This window comes from Salmo salar, chromosome 26 (assembly GCF_965601325.2).
Source record: "Salmo salar chromosome 26, fSalSal1, whole genome shotgun sequence".
In the NCBI taxonomy this organism is placed as follows: domain Eukaryota; kingdom Metazoa; phylum Chordata; class Actinopteri; order Salmoniformes; family Salmonidae; genus Salmo; species Salmo salar.
The window spans coordinates 4,905,557-4,923,020 of record NC_138316.1 but is presented as its reverse complement, the minus strand read 5'-3'; positions in this window follow the sequence as shown (position 1 = coordinate 4,923,020).

Genomic DNA, 17,464 nt, shown 5'->3' with positions numbered 1-17,464 from the left:
TGTGTGCTCGATTGTATACACCCGTCAGCAACGGGTGTGGCTGAAATAGCCAAATCCACAAATTTGAAGGGGTGTCCACATACTTTTGTCAATGTAGTGTATCTACGGGCGGCAGGTAGCTTAGTCATTAGAGCATTGGGCTAGTAACCGAAAGGTTGCTGGATCGAATCCCCGAGCTGACAAGGTAAAAATCTGTCGTTCTGCCCCTGAACAAGGCAGTTAACCCACTGTTCCCCGGTAGGCCGTAATTGTAAATAAGAATTTGTTCTTAACTGACTTGCCTAGTTAAATAAAGGTTACATTTAAAATGTACTCTTGTATGTAGTGTGAGAACTGACGGGAGCACATGTTCCTGTGAATTAATAGATCAATGGTTGGATGAGCCATGAGTGTCTCTCTGATTCTGAGTGGTTGGGTTACATGAGGAAGATACATTTTGGTTGAATACATTCCCATAGGTGGTCGATGGGGTGTTCCCCTTCATATAGGTGTTCCCCTTCATATTCCAATGCTAATATGCTCTAAAGGCACTTTATAGCTTTGTTAAATATTTTATTGCATTTTTGCCTACTGTACGGTATGTGCTTGTTGCCTTTAGTCAAATTCTGTTGCACATAAATATTTATTTACTGTATTTGTATTATTATATTATTATATGACATTTTTTTGTTCAAGCTGGGCTGAATTGCATTCTGATACACTTTCATTCTCTCACAATTTTTTAAAAATACAAGTGTCACATTTGGGGGATTGTGAAAAGTGCTTTATGAATTAAATACTTTTACTACTTAAGTAATGACCGTCATTAGTCCATGTCTTTCGTAGAGTGACCTTGAAACGTAATTGTGGCAGAGTCTGGGAAGAGGCCACTGCCATATACCAAAGCTAAAACAATCTCAGGCTACAGAGGCTGTGAGGCAGAGTAAACATTTCAAACTTAGGCTTTATTACGTAATTTACCAACAGAAATTATTACAAATAAGTAACTTAAAGTATAACTTCAGTACCAAGGGTTACCTGAAACTTTAGCCCCAAACTCAACTGTTGGGGCCGATTGTCCAGCCAATCACAAACTCGATTGACTAATTAACCTCAGCTGGGCTCCATTAGCCTCCCAAATGAGATGGTGCCCGGAAGGAACCGGGAAGGCGTGGAGTCCCCCTCAGCATGACAGGGCAGCCGGTTGACTGCTTCAATGGGGGAAGTTGGGCTGGAGGCCGATGATGGCTTGACCTCCGCAGGGCTGGAGGGCGGCGATGGCTCGGCCTCCACAGGGCTTGAGAAGGGCTGGGAGTTTGAAACGTGCAGGTTGGCCTTCTCAATGCTGGAGGGTGGCATCGGATCGGACTCCATTGGGCTGGTCACTAAATGGCGCCGGAGAGGATGGCTGACATTTTACGTGCTCCTTACCACTGTGCTATATTGTTTTTTTTTGCATTGTTTGTACGTTTTTTTTCCTCATTTATTTTGAACATAATGTTGCTGCTGTCTCTTATGACTGAAAATAAGTTCTGGACATCAGAACAGCGATTACTCACCTCGAATTGGAAGAAGCTTTTTCCTATAACGAGTCCGACATGAAGGATATACTGCTTTCCCGGGAACAGACCCAAATCCCCGTCATGTGCTTGAAGAAAAGACGGAGAAAAAGGGGGCGGATGTCGGGCTACCCTCTGAGAATTTGTAGGTGAGCGAGTAAATTCCCACTGCCATCCGTTCTATTGGCCAATGTGCAATCGTTGGAAATCGATGACCTACGATCAAGATTATCCTACCAATGGGACATTGAAAACGGTAATATCTTATGTTTCACCGAGTTGTGGCTGAACGACGACACAGATAATATAGAGCTGGCATGATTTTCCATGCCCTGGCAGAACAGAGAAGCTATGCCTGGTAAAACGAGGGGTGGAGGTGTGTGTCTATTTGTCAATAAAAGCTGGTGCGCGATGTCTAATATTAAAGAAGTCTTGAGGTATTGCTCGCCTGAGGTAGAGTACCTTATGATAAGCTGTAGACCACACTATCTACCAAGAGAGTTCTCATCTATATTATTCATAGCCGTCTAGTTACCACCAAAAACCAATGCTGGCACTAAGACTGCCGTCAACCAACTCTATAAGGCCATAAGCAAACAAGAAAATGCTTATCCAGAAACGGAGCTCCTAGTGGCTGGGGACTTTAATGCAGGCAAACTTAAATCCGTTTTACCTCATTTCTACCAGCATGTCACATGTGCAACCAGAGAGACAAAAACTATAGACCACCTTTACTCCACGCACATAGATGCATACAAAGCTCTCTCCCGCCCTCCATTTGGCAAATCTGACAATGATTCTGTCCTCCTGATTCCTGCTTACTGTAACGGCTGTCGTCGGAAGAAAACCAAGATGCAGCGAAGGTTGTGTGTTCATCTTGAAATTGAATAAAAATGAACCACTACAAAACAAAACACTCGGTAGCAACGACAGCAAACAGTCCTGTCTGGTCCCAACTGAACAAAACAGAAAAGAATCCCCCACAAAACCCAAAGGAAAAACCTGCTCCTTATGTGTGACTCCCAATCAACAACAACGAACTTCAGCTGTGCCAGATTGGGAGCCACACACGGCCCAAAACAAAGAAATACAAAAAACCTAGAAAAAGAACATAGAACGCCCACCCAATGTAACACCCTGGCCTAACCAAAATAAAGAACAAAAAACCGCTCTCTATGGTCAGGGCGTTACAGTACCCCCCCCCCCCCCCCCCCCCTCCCCAAGGTCCGGACTCCGGCCGCAAAACTTGACACTGAAGGGGAGGGTCCGGGTGGGCCTTCTTACGGTGGCGGCTCAGGTGCGGGACGTGGCCTCTGCCCCACCCTTGGCGTCGCCCTCTTAGGTGGCGCACCTGGCCGCGCCGAAGGTCTGGTGGGCGACCCTGACTTCGCCCGGCTGGCGGGCGAACCTTGTTGCGCCCGGCTGGCGGACGACCCTGGCTGCGCCCGGCTGGCGGGCGGCGATGGCTGCGCCCGGCTGGCGGGTGTCCCTTGCTGCGCCCGGTTGGTGGGCGGCGATGGCTGCGCCCGGCTGGCGGACGACCCTGGCTGCGCCCGGGTGGCGGGCGGCGATGGCTGCGCCCGGCTGGCGGGCAGTGATGGCAGATCCGGACAGGCGGGCCACTCGGGCAGATCCGGACAGGCGGGCCACTCTGGCAGATCCGGACAGGCGGGCCACTCTGGCAGATCCGGACAGGCGGGCAACTCTGGCAGATCCGGACAGGCGGGCCACTCTGGCAGCTCCTGACTGGCGGGCGGCTCTGGCGGCTCCGGACTGGCGGGCAGCTCTGGCGGCTCTGGACTGGCGAGACCCACTGGAGGCCTAGTCCTGGGAGGAGGCACAGGACGGACCAGGATGGGGAGACCCACTGGAGGCCTGGACCTAGGAGGAGGCACAGGATAAACCGGGCTGTGGGGGACCACTGGATTTCTGGTACGGACGCTCGACATGCTTACTCCAGGCTGAATGTCCACTTTGGCCCGGCATGGGCGGAGAGCAGGTATTGGGCGAACTGGACCCTCCCAGCTCCCCAGAGACCCAGTGCGCAACGCCGGCACCGGATAACCTGGACTGAGGAGGCGCACTGGACACCAGATGCGCTGAGCTGGCACAACCCATCCTGGCTCGATGCCTGCTCTCGCATGGCACTTGCGGGGGGGGTGGCATGTAGAGCTCCGGGCTATCAACGCGTACTGGGGACACCGTGCGCTTTACCGCATAACACGGTGCCTGACCAGTACTGCGCTGCCTCCTGTAAGCACGGGGAGTTGGCTCAGGTCTACCGCCTGACTCCGCCAATCTCCCCGTGTGCCCCCCCCCAATTTTTTGGGGGGGCTGCCTCCCGTATCCGTTGCGCTCCCTCTCTTCGTACGAGCGCCTCTCAGCTCTCGCCACCTCGATCTCCCACTGTGGGCGGCGATAATCCCCAGCCTGAGCCCATGGTCCTTTACCGTCCAGGATTTCCTCCCAAGTCCACGACTCCAGATAGCTTCTCTCCATTTCTTTCAACGTCCATGAGTCCCGATAGCACTTCTCCTTCCTCCGCTGCTTGGTCCGTTTCTTGGTGGGGGATTCTGTAACGGCTGTCTTCTTCGTCAGACGAAACAGAGAAGTCATCGTCCGAGAAAGTGGACCAATACGCAGCGGAGTTTTTGTTAATCTTTGTATTTTTTATTACGTAAGAACACTATACAAAACAAACAAGAAAACCGACAGCCAAACAGTCCTGTCAGGTGCAAAACACTAAACAGAAATAATCCCCCACAAAACCCAAAGAAAACACATGCTCCTTATGAGTGACTCCCAATCAACAACAACGAACTTCAGCTGTGCCTGATTGGGAGCCACACACGGCCCAAAACAAAGACATACAAAAACCTAGAAAAAACCTAGAACGCCCACCCTGTGTAACACCCTGGCCTAAACAAAATAAAGAACAAAAAAAACCCTCTCTATGGCCAGGGCGTTACAGTACCCCCCCCCCCCCCCCCCAAGGTGCGGACTCCGGCCGCAAAACCTGACATTGAAGGGGAGGGTCCGGGTGGGCCTTCTTACGGCGGCGGCTCAGGTGCGCCACCTAAGAGGGCGACGCCAAGGGTGGGGCAGAGGCCACGGGGATTATTTCTGTTTAGTGTTTTGCACCTGACAGGACAGTTTGGCTGTCAGATTTCTTGTTTGTTTTCTTTAGTGTTCTTACGTAATTAAAAATACAAAGATGAACACTAACTCCGCTGCGTATTGGTCCACTTTCTCGGACGATGACTTCTCTGTTTCGTCTGACGAAGAAGACAGCCGTAACACTTACAAGCAAAAACTAAAGAAGGAAGTACCAGTAACTCGCTCAATACGGAAGTGGTCAGATGACGCGGATGCTACGCAACAGGACTGTTTTGCTACCACAGACTGGAATATGTTCTGGGATTCTTCCAATGGCATTGATGAGTATACCACCTCAGTCATCGTCTTCATCACTAAGTGCATTGACGATGTCGTCCTCACAGTGACCGTACGTACATATCCCAACCAGAAGCCATGGATTACAGACAATATCCGCATTGAGCTAAAGGCTAGAGCTGCCGCTTCCAAGGAGCGGGCCACTAATCTGGACGCTTATAAGAAATCCCGCTGTGCCCTCAGATAAACCATCAAACAAGCAAAGCGTCAATACAGGATTAAGAATTAATTCTACTACACCGGCTTTGATGCTCGTCGGATGTGACATGGCTTGAAAACTACAATGAACTACAAGGGGAAACCCAGCCGTGAGCTGCCCAGTGACACGAGGCCTACCAGATGAGCTACATACCTTTTATGCTCGCTTTGAGGCAAGCAACACTGAAGCATGCACGAGAGCACCAGCTGTTCTGGACAACGGTGTGATAACGCTCTCGGTAGCCGATGTGAGAAAGACCTTTAAACAGGCCAACATTCACAAAGCTGTGTGGGCAGATGGATTACCAGGACGTGTACTCATAGCATGTGCGGACCAACTGGCAAATGTCTTCTGACATTTTCAACCTCTCCCTGACAGAGTGTAATACCAACATGTTTCAAGCAGACCACCATTACATTTACATTTACGTCATTTAGCAGACGCTCTCATCCAGAGCGACTTACAAATTGGTGCATTCACCTTATGATATCCAGTGGAACAACCACTTTACAATAGTACATATATATCTTTTTTGGGGGGGAGTGTAGGGGGGGGGGGTTAGAAGGATTGCTTAATCCTATCCCAGGTATTCCTTCAAGAGGTGGGGTTTCAGGTGTCTCCGGAAGGTGGTGATTGACTCCGCTGTCCTGGCGTCGTGAGGGAGCTTGTTCCACCATTGGGGTGCCAGAGCAGCGAACAGTTTTGACTGGGCTGAGCGGGAACTGTGCTTCCGCAGAGGTAGGGAGGCGAGCAGACCAGAGGTGGATGAACGCAGTGCCCTTCTTTGGGTGTAGGGACTGATCAGAGCCTGAAGGTACGGAGGTGCCGTTCCCCTCACAGCTCCGTAGGCAAGCACCATGGTCTTGTAGCAGATGCGAGCTTCAACTGGAAGCCAGTGGAGTGTGGAGAGGAGTGGGGTAATGTGAGAGAACTTGGGAAGGTTGAACACCAGACGGGCTGCGGCGTTCTGGATGAGTTGTAGGGGTTTGATGGCATAGGCAGGCAGCCCCGCCAACAGCGAGTTGCAGTAATCCAGACGGGAGATGACAAGTGCCTGGATTAGGACCTGCGCCGCTTCCTGTGTGAGGCAGGGTCGTACTCTGCGAATGTTGTAGAGCATGAACCTACAGGATCGGGTCACCGCCTTGATGTTAGCAGGGAGAACGACAGGGTGTTGTCCAGGGTCACGCCAAGGCTCTTAGCACTCTGGGAGGAGGACACAATGGAGTTGTCAACCGTGATGGCGAGATCATGGAACGGGCAGTCCTTCCCCGGGAGGAAGAGCAGCTCCATCTTGCCGAGGTTCAGCTTGAGGTGGTGATCCGTCATCCACACTGATATGTCTGCCAGACATGCAGAGATGCGATTCGCCACCTGGTTATCAGAAGGGGGAAAGGAGAAGATTAATTGTGTGTCGTCTGCGTAGCAATGATAGGAGAGACCATGTGAGGATATGACAGAGCCAAGTGACTTGGTGCATAGCGAGAATAGGAGAGGGCCTAGAACTGAGCCCTGGGGGACACCAGTGGTGAGAGCACGTGGTGCGGAGACGGATTCTCGCCATGCCACCTGGTAGGAGCGACCTGTCAGGTAGGACGCAATCCAAGAGTGAGCCGTGCCGGAGATGCCCAACTCGGAGAGGGTGGAGAGGAGGATCTGATTGTTCACAGTATCAAAGGCAGCAGATAGGTCTAGAAGGATGAGAGCAGAGGAGAGAGAGTTAGCTTTAGCAGTGCGGAGAGCCTCCATGACACAGAGAAGAGCAGTCTCAGTTGAATGACCAGTCTTGAAACCTGACTGATTTGGATCAAGAAGGTCATTCTGAGAGAGATAGCAAGAGAGCTGGCCAAGGACGGCACGCTCAAGAGGTTTGGAGAGGAAAGAAAGAAGGGATACTAGTCTGTAGTTGTTGACATCGGAGGGATCGAGTGTAGGTTTTTTGAGAAGGGGTGCAACTCTCGCTCTCTTGAAGACGGAAGGGACGTAGCCAGGTGTCAAGGATGAGTTGATGAGCGAGTTGAGGTAAGGGAGAAGGTCTCCGGAAATGGTCTGAAGAAGAGAGGAGGGGATAGGTTCAAGCGGGCAGGTTGTTGGGCGGCCGGCCGTCACAAGTCGCAAGATTTCATCTGGAGAGAGAGGGGAGAAAGAGGTCAAAGCATAGGGTAGGGCAATATGAGCAGGACCAGCGGTGTCGTTTGATTTAACAAACGAGGATCAGATGTTGTCAACCTTCTTTTCAAAATGGTTGACAAAGTCGTCCACAGAGAGGAAGGAGGGGGGAGGGGGAGGAGGATTCAGGAGGGAGGAGAAGGTGGCAAAGAGCTTCCTAGGTTTAGAGGCAGATGCTTGGAATTTAGAGTGGTAGAAAGTGGCTTTAGCAGTAGAAACAGAGGAAGAAAATGTGGAGAGGAGGGAGTGAAAAGATGCTAGGTCCGCAGGGAGGCTAGTTTTCTTCCATTTCCGCTCGGCTGCCCGGAGCCCTGTTCTGTGAGCTCGCAATGAGTCGTCAAGCCACGGAGCAGGAGGGGAGGACCGAGCCGGCCGGGAGGATAGGGGACATAGAGTCAAAGGATGCAGAAAGGGAGGAGAGGAGGGTTGAGGAGGCAGAATCAGGAGATTGGTTGGAGAACGATTGAGCAGAGGGAAGAGATGATAGGATGGAAGAGGAGAGAGTAGCAGGAGAGAGAGAGCGAAGGTTGCAACGGCGCAATACCATCTGAGTAGGGGCAGAGTGAGTAGTGTTGGAGGAGAGCGAGAGGGAAAAGGATACAAGGTAGTGGTCTCAGACTTGGAGGGGAGTTGCAGTGAGATTGGTAGAAGAACAGCATCTAGTAAAGATGAGGACAAGCGTATTGCCTGCCTTGTGAGTAGGGGGGGACGGTGAGAGGGTGAGGCCAAAAGAGGAGAGGAGTAGAAAGAAGGAGGCAGAGAGAAATGAGTCAAAGGTAGACGTAGGAAGGTTAACCTGTTTAGGATAGGGGGCAGTATTGACACGGCTGGATAAAAAACATACCCGATTTAATCTGGTTACCACTCCTACCCAGTAACTAGAATATGCATATACTTATTACATATGGATAGAAAACACCCTAAATTTTCTAAAACTGTTTGAATGGTGTCTGTGAGTATAACAGAACTCAAATGGCAGGTCAAAACCTGAGAGATTCCTTTACAGGAAGTGGCCTGTCTGACCATTTCTTGAACTTCTTTTCCATCTCTATCATTTACTAAGGATCTCTGCTCTAACGTGACACTTCCCACGTCGTCCATAGGCGCTCAGAGCCCGGGAAAAAACTGAATGTCGTCAAACACATTATCGCCTTTCTCAAGTGGCCGATCAAGGGACACTGGGCTTATGCTCGTGACCCGACCGCCCCCGCCTTTGGGATTTTTTCCTCTGTTTGCCGAAAAGGAGATTCCCTGTCGGAATATTATCGCTTTTCTACGAGAAAAATGTCGTAAAAATTGATTTTAAACAGCGGTTGACATGCTTCGAAGTACGATAATGGAATATTTAGAATTTTATTGTCACGAATTGCGCCATGCGCGCGACACTTCTTTACTATTTCGGATAGTGTCTAGAACGCACGAACAAAACGCCGCTATTCGGATATAACGATGGATTATTTTGGACCAAACCAACATTTGTTATTGAAGTAGCAGTCCTGGGTGTGCATTCTGACGAAGACAACAAAAGGTAATCAAACTTTTGTAATAGTAAATATGATTATGGTGAGTGCTAAACTTGCCGAGTGTCTAAATAGCGAGCCCGTGATGCCTGGGCTATGTACTTAGAATATTGCAAAATGTGCTTTCACCAAAAAGCTATTTTAACCTCTCTAGGCTAGGCGGGACGAATTCGTCCCACCTACGTAACAGCCACTGCAAGCCTGTGGCGCGATTTTCAAAACGTTAAAAATCCTATTACTTCAATTTCTCAAACATATGACTATTTTACAGCCATTTAAAGACAAGACTCTCGTTAATCTAACCACACTGTCCGATTTCAAAAAGGCTTTCCCATTGAAAGCAAAACATTAGATTATGTCAGCAGAGTACCAAGCCAGAAATAATCAGACACCCATTTTTCAAGCCAGCATATAATGTCACCAAAACCCAGAAGACAGCTAAATGCAGCACTCACCTTTGATGATCTTCATCAGATGACAACCCTAGGACATTATGTTATACAATACATGCATGTTTTGTTCAATCAAGTTCATATTTATATCAAAAACCAGCTTTTTACATTAGCATGTGACGTTCAGAACTAGCATATCCCCGCAAACTTCCGGGGAATTCGCTAATATTTTACTAAATTACTCACGATAAACGTTCACAAAAAGCATAACAATTATTTTAAGAATTATAGATACAGAACTCCTCTTTGCACTCGCTATGTCCGATTTTAAAATAGCTTTTCGGTGAAAGCACATTTTGCAATATTCTCAGTAGATAGCCCGGCATCACAGGGCTAGCTATTTAGACACCCACCAAGTTTAGCACTCACCAAAATCAGATTTACTATAAGAAAAATGTTATTACCTTTGCTGTTCTTTGTCATAATGCACTCCCAGGACTTCTACTTCAATAACAAATGTTGGTTTGGTTCAAAATAATCCATAGTTATGTTCAAATATCCTCTGTATTGTTTGTGCGTTCAAGACACTATCCGAATGGTAAAGAAGGGTGAAGCGCACGACGCATTTCGTGACAAAAAAATTCTAAATATTACATTACCGTACTTCGAAGCATGTCAACCGCTGTTTAAAATACATTTTTATGCCATTTTTCTTGTAAAAAAGCGATAATATTCTGACCGGGAATCTGTGTTTAGGTTCAAAGACGATAGAAAATAAAAACATGGGGTCGACTCGTGCACGCACCTCAGCCCATTGTCCTCTGATAGAGCACTTGCCAAAAGCACTAATGTGTTTCAGCCTGGGGCTGGAATTACATCATTCAGCTTTTTCCTGCCTTCTGAGAGCCTATGGGAGCCGTAGGAAGTGTCACGTTAGAGCAAAGATCCTCAGTCTTCAATAAACAGAGTCAAGAAGCTCAAGGAATGGTCAGAGAGGGCACTTCCTGTACAGAATCTTCTCAGGTTTTTGCCTGCCATATGAGTTCTGTTATACTCACAGACACCATTCAAACAGTTTTAGAAACGTTAGGGTGTTTTCTATCCAAAGCCAATAATTATATGCATATTCTAGTTTCTGGGCAGTAGTAATAACCAGATTAAATCGGGTACGTTTTTTTATCCGGCCGTGTAAATACTGCCCCCTACCCCCAACAGGTTAACACGGGGGCCCTCAGGGGTGCGTGCTCAGTCACCCCCTGTACTCCCTGTTCACTCATGACTGCATGGCCAGGCACGACTCCAACAACATCATTAGGTTTGCCAATGACACAACAGCGGTAGGCCTGATCACCAACAACGACAAGACAGCCTATAGGGAGGAGGTCAGAGACCTGGCTGTGTGGTGCCAGGACAACAACCTCTCCCTCAACGTGATCTAGACTAAGGAGATGATTGTGGGCTACAGAAAAAGGAGGACAGAGCACGCCCCCATTCTCATCGACGGGGCTGTAGTGGAGCAGGTTGAGAGCTTCAATTTTCTTTGTGTCCACATTACCAACAAAGTAACATGTTCCAAGCACACCAAGACAGTCGTGAAGAGGGCACAACAAAACCTATTCCCCCTCAGGAGACTGAAAATATTTGGCATGGGTCCTCAGATCCTCAAAAGGTTCTACAGGTGCACCATGGAGAGCATCCTGACTGGTTGCATCCCTGCCTAGTATGGCAACTGCTCAGCCATCCTACCGCAAGGCACTACAAAGGGTAGTGCGTACGGCCCAATACATCACTAGGGCCAAGCTTCCTGCCATCCAGGGCCTCTATACCAGGCAGTGTCAGAGGAAGGCCCAAAGAATTGTCAAAGACTCTAGCCACCCTAGTCATAGTCTGTTCTCTCTGCTACTGCATGGCAAGCGGAACCAGATCCAAGAGGTCCAAGAGGCTTCTAAACAGTTTCTACCCCCAAGCCATAAGACTCCTGAACATCTAATCAAATGGCTACCCATACTATTGCATTGCCCCCACTCTTTTACGCTGCTGCTACTCTCTGTTATTATCTATGCATAAGTCACTTTAATAACTCTACCTACCTACCTACCTACCTACCTACCTACCTACCTACCTATGTATATATTACCTCAATTACCTCGACTAACCGGTGCCCCGCACATAGACTATGTACCATTACCCCCTGTATATAGCCTCACTATTGTTATTTTACTTCATTATTTGTTACTTTATTTCTTTTTTTTGTTGTTATTTTTCTTAAAACTGCATTGTTGGTTAAGGGCTTGTAAGTAAGCAGTTCCCTGTAATACACCTGTTGTATTCGGCGCATATGACAAATAAAATTAGATTTTATTTTATTTGAGATAAACAGTGATGGAGACAAAGCGAGGGAAAGAGAGAGGAAGAGAAACATTGAGATGGACAGGGAAGGGATTCGAGATACATCCCACCATCTTAAATTATTGACAGGCACCATTGAGTTATGGCTTCAATATTTGTCTTAAAATAAATAAATATTATTTTGAAAGAATAGCTGTCAAATAATTAGCATACTACAGGGATGGACCAGGAAATCTGGTCACAATGCAGACACAGTGGCGGATATGACACACATTTTAATACCATGTGTAGACATATTTTTGAAAATGTGGGCACAATCAGAATGTGAACAAGAGCAGGACAATGGACGCATGTTAGCGCCAGGTGTAAACCAATGCTAGAGAGAAATTAGTGCTGAGGCTCAGAGCAGACGTTAGTGTTGATGATGATAGATACTGGCTGTTTAGAGAGTTAATATGATAGTCACCCTGAGCCTCCACACACGCCATTTCTCCCTAGGTGTGAATCGTGTGTGTGTGTGCGTGTACTCAACATCCTTCACCACCATTTGTCAAAACATAGCTCCAAATCTACAGCCCTACTTTTCTCGCTTACTTTATTCTCTCTCTTTCTCACACAGTGAGAAGAGGATGTGTAAGTAAGTGAGTGTTGGTTCAAAAAACACATGTAAGTGTCTTGTTTGTCCGTCCATCAGTCTCTCTAAACCCAACCCAGTAATTACAACATTCTTCTCCCTTAACTCTCATTTAAGACAGTAACATTCTCAGGCAGGAGCCACATATCACTGAGATACCACATAACCCCCCCCCCCATACACACACACACACACACACACACACACACACACACACACACACACACACACACACACACACACACACACACACACACACACACACACACACACACACACACACACAGCAGGTGCCTGGTATCTGAATGGGGTTTCCCCAGCAGTAGCCTGCTCTACACTAACTAAACAAAAGGTACAGAAGAGAGACATGTCAGTAATTGATTGCTAATTGGTTGCTTTAATGTCCTCCATTGTGCCCTAGAAGACTTACTCCCAGGGCTATCTATCTGCTGCCAATCTCTGACCTCTGCATCAAGCCATGTCTCTAAAAATAATATATATATATATATATATTATACTCCCTCCGTGTTTTCAGTTACTCATGTGATTTATTTTGACTGGAAGATCTTTGTCAGGCATATTGCCATATCCTCCTTTTCCGTGGAACCATATTCCCTATAGTAGGTTACCATATACCCCTATAGTAGTTACATTTTCTTTCTATTGTAGATTACCTTATCCGCTTAGATCAGGTTCATCCAGGTCATTTAAGGTTGATGTCAAAATTAGACCTCTGTACATGTCCTGAGGATGTTGGTAAATGCCTTCAAAACCAGCTATTAGGGACAACAGTGGGCACTAGTACCATCAAGTAGGCTTGGTTTTCCTAAAGCGTTGTGGATGTGGGTGGCAGATAGGCATAATCCCATGACTCTGGATCAGAAGGTTGTGTTCAGTCCCAGTTGTGGACACAGTTTTTTAAATTTTTGTTTTGTTTTAACCCTATCCCAAACCTTAACCCTTAACCATTCAGAATAAGTGCCTGAACTTAACCATTAACTTTGAAATTTGATGTTTGGAAAATTGGAATGGCACAGAGCAGCAGGAGCAACAAAAACACTTCAAAGTTTGACGTTTGGAGAACGTGGATGAACGTTGAATTCTGCAGTGAGAATGTGAGAGCTATTTGAGAAGGTTACCATATCCCCAGTAGTAGATTACCATTTCCCCATGCATAGAGTAGCCTACTATTTCCATTGGGTGGTTACCACATACCCTTGTTTCTTTCTCTCTCATCAGTGCATGAGAAACTATCTAATGAGGAATGGGTCACCCATTTCCACAAACTCATTAACCCGTGAGCGAGTGAGACTAATTGCAGCACTTGGGTAATGTGATTTCACATCTGTTACTGCAGTACAGGAATTAGGGGTGCAGCAGCACCCGCTGATAACACATAATTTATATATACAGTACCAGTCAAATGTTTGGACACACCTACTCATTCAAGGGTTTTTCTTTATTTTAGTTATTTTCTACATTGTAGAATAATAGTGAAGACATCAAAACTATGAAATAACACACATAAAATCATGTAGTAACCAAAAAAGTGTTAAACAAATCAAAACATATTTTAGGACACCTTTGCACACTCTTGGAATTCTCTCAACCAGCTTCATGAGGTAGTCACCTGGAATGCATTTCAATTAACATGTGTGCATTGTTAAAGTTAATTTGTGGAATTTCTTTCCTTCTTAATGTGTTTGAGCCAATCAGTCGTGTTGTGTTGTGACAAGGTAGCCGTGGTATACAGAAGATAGCTCTATTTGATAAAAAGACCAAATCCATATTATGGCAAGAACAGCTCAAATAAGCAAAGAGAAACGACAGTCCATCATAACTTTAAGACATGTAGTTCAGTCAATGCGGAACATTTCAAGAACATTGAAAGTTTCTTCAAGTGAAGTCGCAAAAACCATGAAGCGCTATGATGAAACTGGCTCTCATGAGGACCACCACAGGAAAGGAAGACCCAGAGTTACCTCTGCTGCAGAGGATAACCTCATTAGAGTTACCAGCCTCAGGCCAAATAAATGCTTCTCGGAGTTCAAGTAACATACACATCTCAACATCAACTGTTCAGAAGAGACTGCGTGAATAAGGCTTTCATTGTAAAATTGCTGCAAAGAAACCACTACTAAAGAACACCAATAATAAGAAGAGACTTGCTTGGTCCAAGAAACATGAGCAATGGACATTAGACCGGTGGAAATCTGTCCTTTGGACTGATGAGTCCAAATGTGAGATTTTTGGTTCCAACCGCCGTGTCTTTGTGAGATGCAGAGTAGGTGAATGGATGATCTCCTCATCCGTGTTTCCCACCATGAAGCATGGAGGAGGAGGGGTGATGGTGTGAGGGTGCTTTGCTGGTGACACTGTCTGTGATTTATTTAGATTTCAAGGCACACTTAACAAGCATGGCTACAACAGCATTCTGCAGCGAAACGCCATCGCATCTGGTTTGCGCTTAGTGGAACTATCATTTATTTTTCAACAGGACAATGATCCAACACACCTCCAGGCTGGGTAAGGTCTATTTGACCAAGAAGAAGAGTGATGGAGTGCTGCATCAGATGACCTGGCCTCCACAATCACTTGACCTCAACCCAATTGAGATAGTTTGGGATGAGTTGGACCGCAGAGTGAAGGAAAAGCAGCCAACAAGTGCTCAGCATATGTGGGAACTCCTTCAAGACTGTTGGAAAAGCATTCCAGGTGGAGCTGGTTGAGAGAATGTGCAAAGCTGTCATCAAGTTAAAGGGTGGCTACTTTGAATAATCTAAAATATATATACACTGTTTTGGTTACTACATGATTCCATATGTGTTATTTCATAGTTTTGATGTCTTTACTATTATTCTACAATGTGGAAAATAGTAAACATAAAGAAAAACCCTTAAATGGTTAGGTGTGTCCAAACTTTTGAATGGTACTGTGTCTGGTTCTAAAAAAGGCTGGGTTGTTTGGATGACCCATATGCTGGGTTGCAGGTATTGGGTCACTTATCTGTTGTTTAAAAAAAATGGATATAAAGTTTGGGTTGTTGATGCTGCGTTATTGATGCTGGGTTATTGAGATATGACCCAGTGGGTCAGATCAGAAGACTGGTGGCACAGTTTAGTAGGGCTGTGGCTTTCAGATAGTTATTTTTGGCCACCCATGAGAATAAATGTAATTCCAGTTAATCTGTTCTGTGTTGTTATCACATGAACACTGACAGTTTTGTTGTTTTAATGAGGCTTACATAAGTGTATGAGTTCCTCAAGAGCATATACATATCCCAATGCTGGGATAGTTTGTCTCTTACCTAAGTTACCTCTCTTTGTTACAAGTGAGCGATTGTAATCTGAATAAAGGCCAAAATAATATTTGTAAAGGCCAAAACATGTATTTATTGATTTAGAGGAAGAGAAACGCTGGGCCAATTGTGCGCCGCCCTATGGGACTCCCAATCACGGTCAGATGTGATACATAATAATAATAATAATAATACTTTTTGTTGTATTATTTGTTTTGTCTTTTCTAGTGGATTAAACTGAAATTGCAACCAATCACGGCCACCCTAACTAAGAAATACATTTGACAATAGAATTCTCCTCCTAACCTCCTTCTAGGCAAGTCTATTGTCCAGCTACCTGCTAGTAGCCATAATGGCGCTTTACAACGTGACCATGTGTGTTTAAAAGAGTATTTTCCAGTAAGCAACAATTTTTTTACCTTCATTAGACAACTTTGTTCCAATATTTCTGTAATTCAGTGATATTTATTCCCATAGTAATTCCTTATGGATCCATAACTAAATAAACATCGGCAATTTGAAAGAGTTTTTTTATCATTATTTTATTATTGAAAGCATAAAAATGCTGATGAAGAAATACAGTACTGTACAGTATATGCTTTTACATTTGGATAATAACGCATTTTGAAGATATAAGCCATCTGCATTTGTTTATTAGGCTACAGCAGACCAGCATAACGGTCCGGACAGCCCTTGCTGTGCCTGGTGAGCAGTTGGTCAAGTTCTGTTGTCAGAAGAGGAATGGAAATGTTAGGGTTAACCGATGACCTGATGAACCCGCCAGGTATATTGACTCTGCCTGTCAGAGGTGGAGTTCCAGAGCTCACATGTGTGCCTGGCATGGATTGTGACTCCATCTCGTTCCTCTCCCTCTTCAATGCATCATTCTCCGCCTGACTCTCCGCCAATGCCGCCTGGCTCTGAACCAATGCATCAGCTGTCGACCATATCTCTGCCCTCAGATAATGTTTCTCTTTCTGCTGGTCTGCCTTCAATGACTCGATCTCGGTCTTCCAAGATTGAATCTGATCCATGTGCACCTTCATCAGATGAGCAGAATGGTACCGCCCTGAGCCCCCATCGATTACAGTGGCCAATGAACAGGTACAGTAGGCGACAATACTGTAAAGTAGGCCTAATAATGCTAAAAATAATGCTTAAATAAATCGACTGCTGGTCTTTACTGTATGCTGCACATTTTTACATTGTATTCCATTTCCAGTGAGACAAATCAAGCCATCGACTCACTGATGGTTGAAGATTGGTAAAAGGCAATCTGGAATCTGCTAGCATCACGGCACAACATCAACATCGCTCTAATTCTTATTTTTTAAATTAACCAGGTAGGCTAGTTGAGAACAAGTTCTCATTTACAACTGCGGCCAGGCCAAGATAAAGCAAAGCAGTTCGACACATACAACAACACAGTTACACATGGAATAAACAAATATACAGTCAATAATACAGTAGAAAAAGTCCATATACAGTGTGTGCAAATGAGGTAAGATAGGGGATGTAAGGCAATAAATGGGCCATGGTGGCAAAGTAATTACAATATACCAATTAAACACTGGAGTGATAGATGTGCAGAAGATGAATGTGCAAGTAGAGATACTGGGGTGCAAAGGAGAAAAGATAAATAAACAAATACAGTATGGGGATGAGGTAGTTGGAATTGGCTATTTACAGATGGGTTATGTACAGGTGCAGTGATCTGTGAGCTGCTCTGACAGCTGGTGCTTAAAACTAGTGAGGGAGATATGAGTCTTCAGCTTCAGTGATTTTTGCAGTTCGTTCCAGTCATTGGCAGCAGAGAACTGGAAGGAAATTCCAAAGGAGGAATTGGCTTTGGGGGTGACCAGTGAGATATACCTGCTGGAGCGCATGCTATGGGTGGGTGCTGCTATGGTAA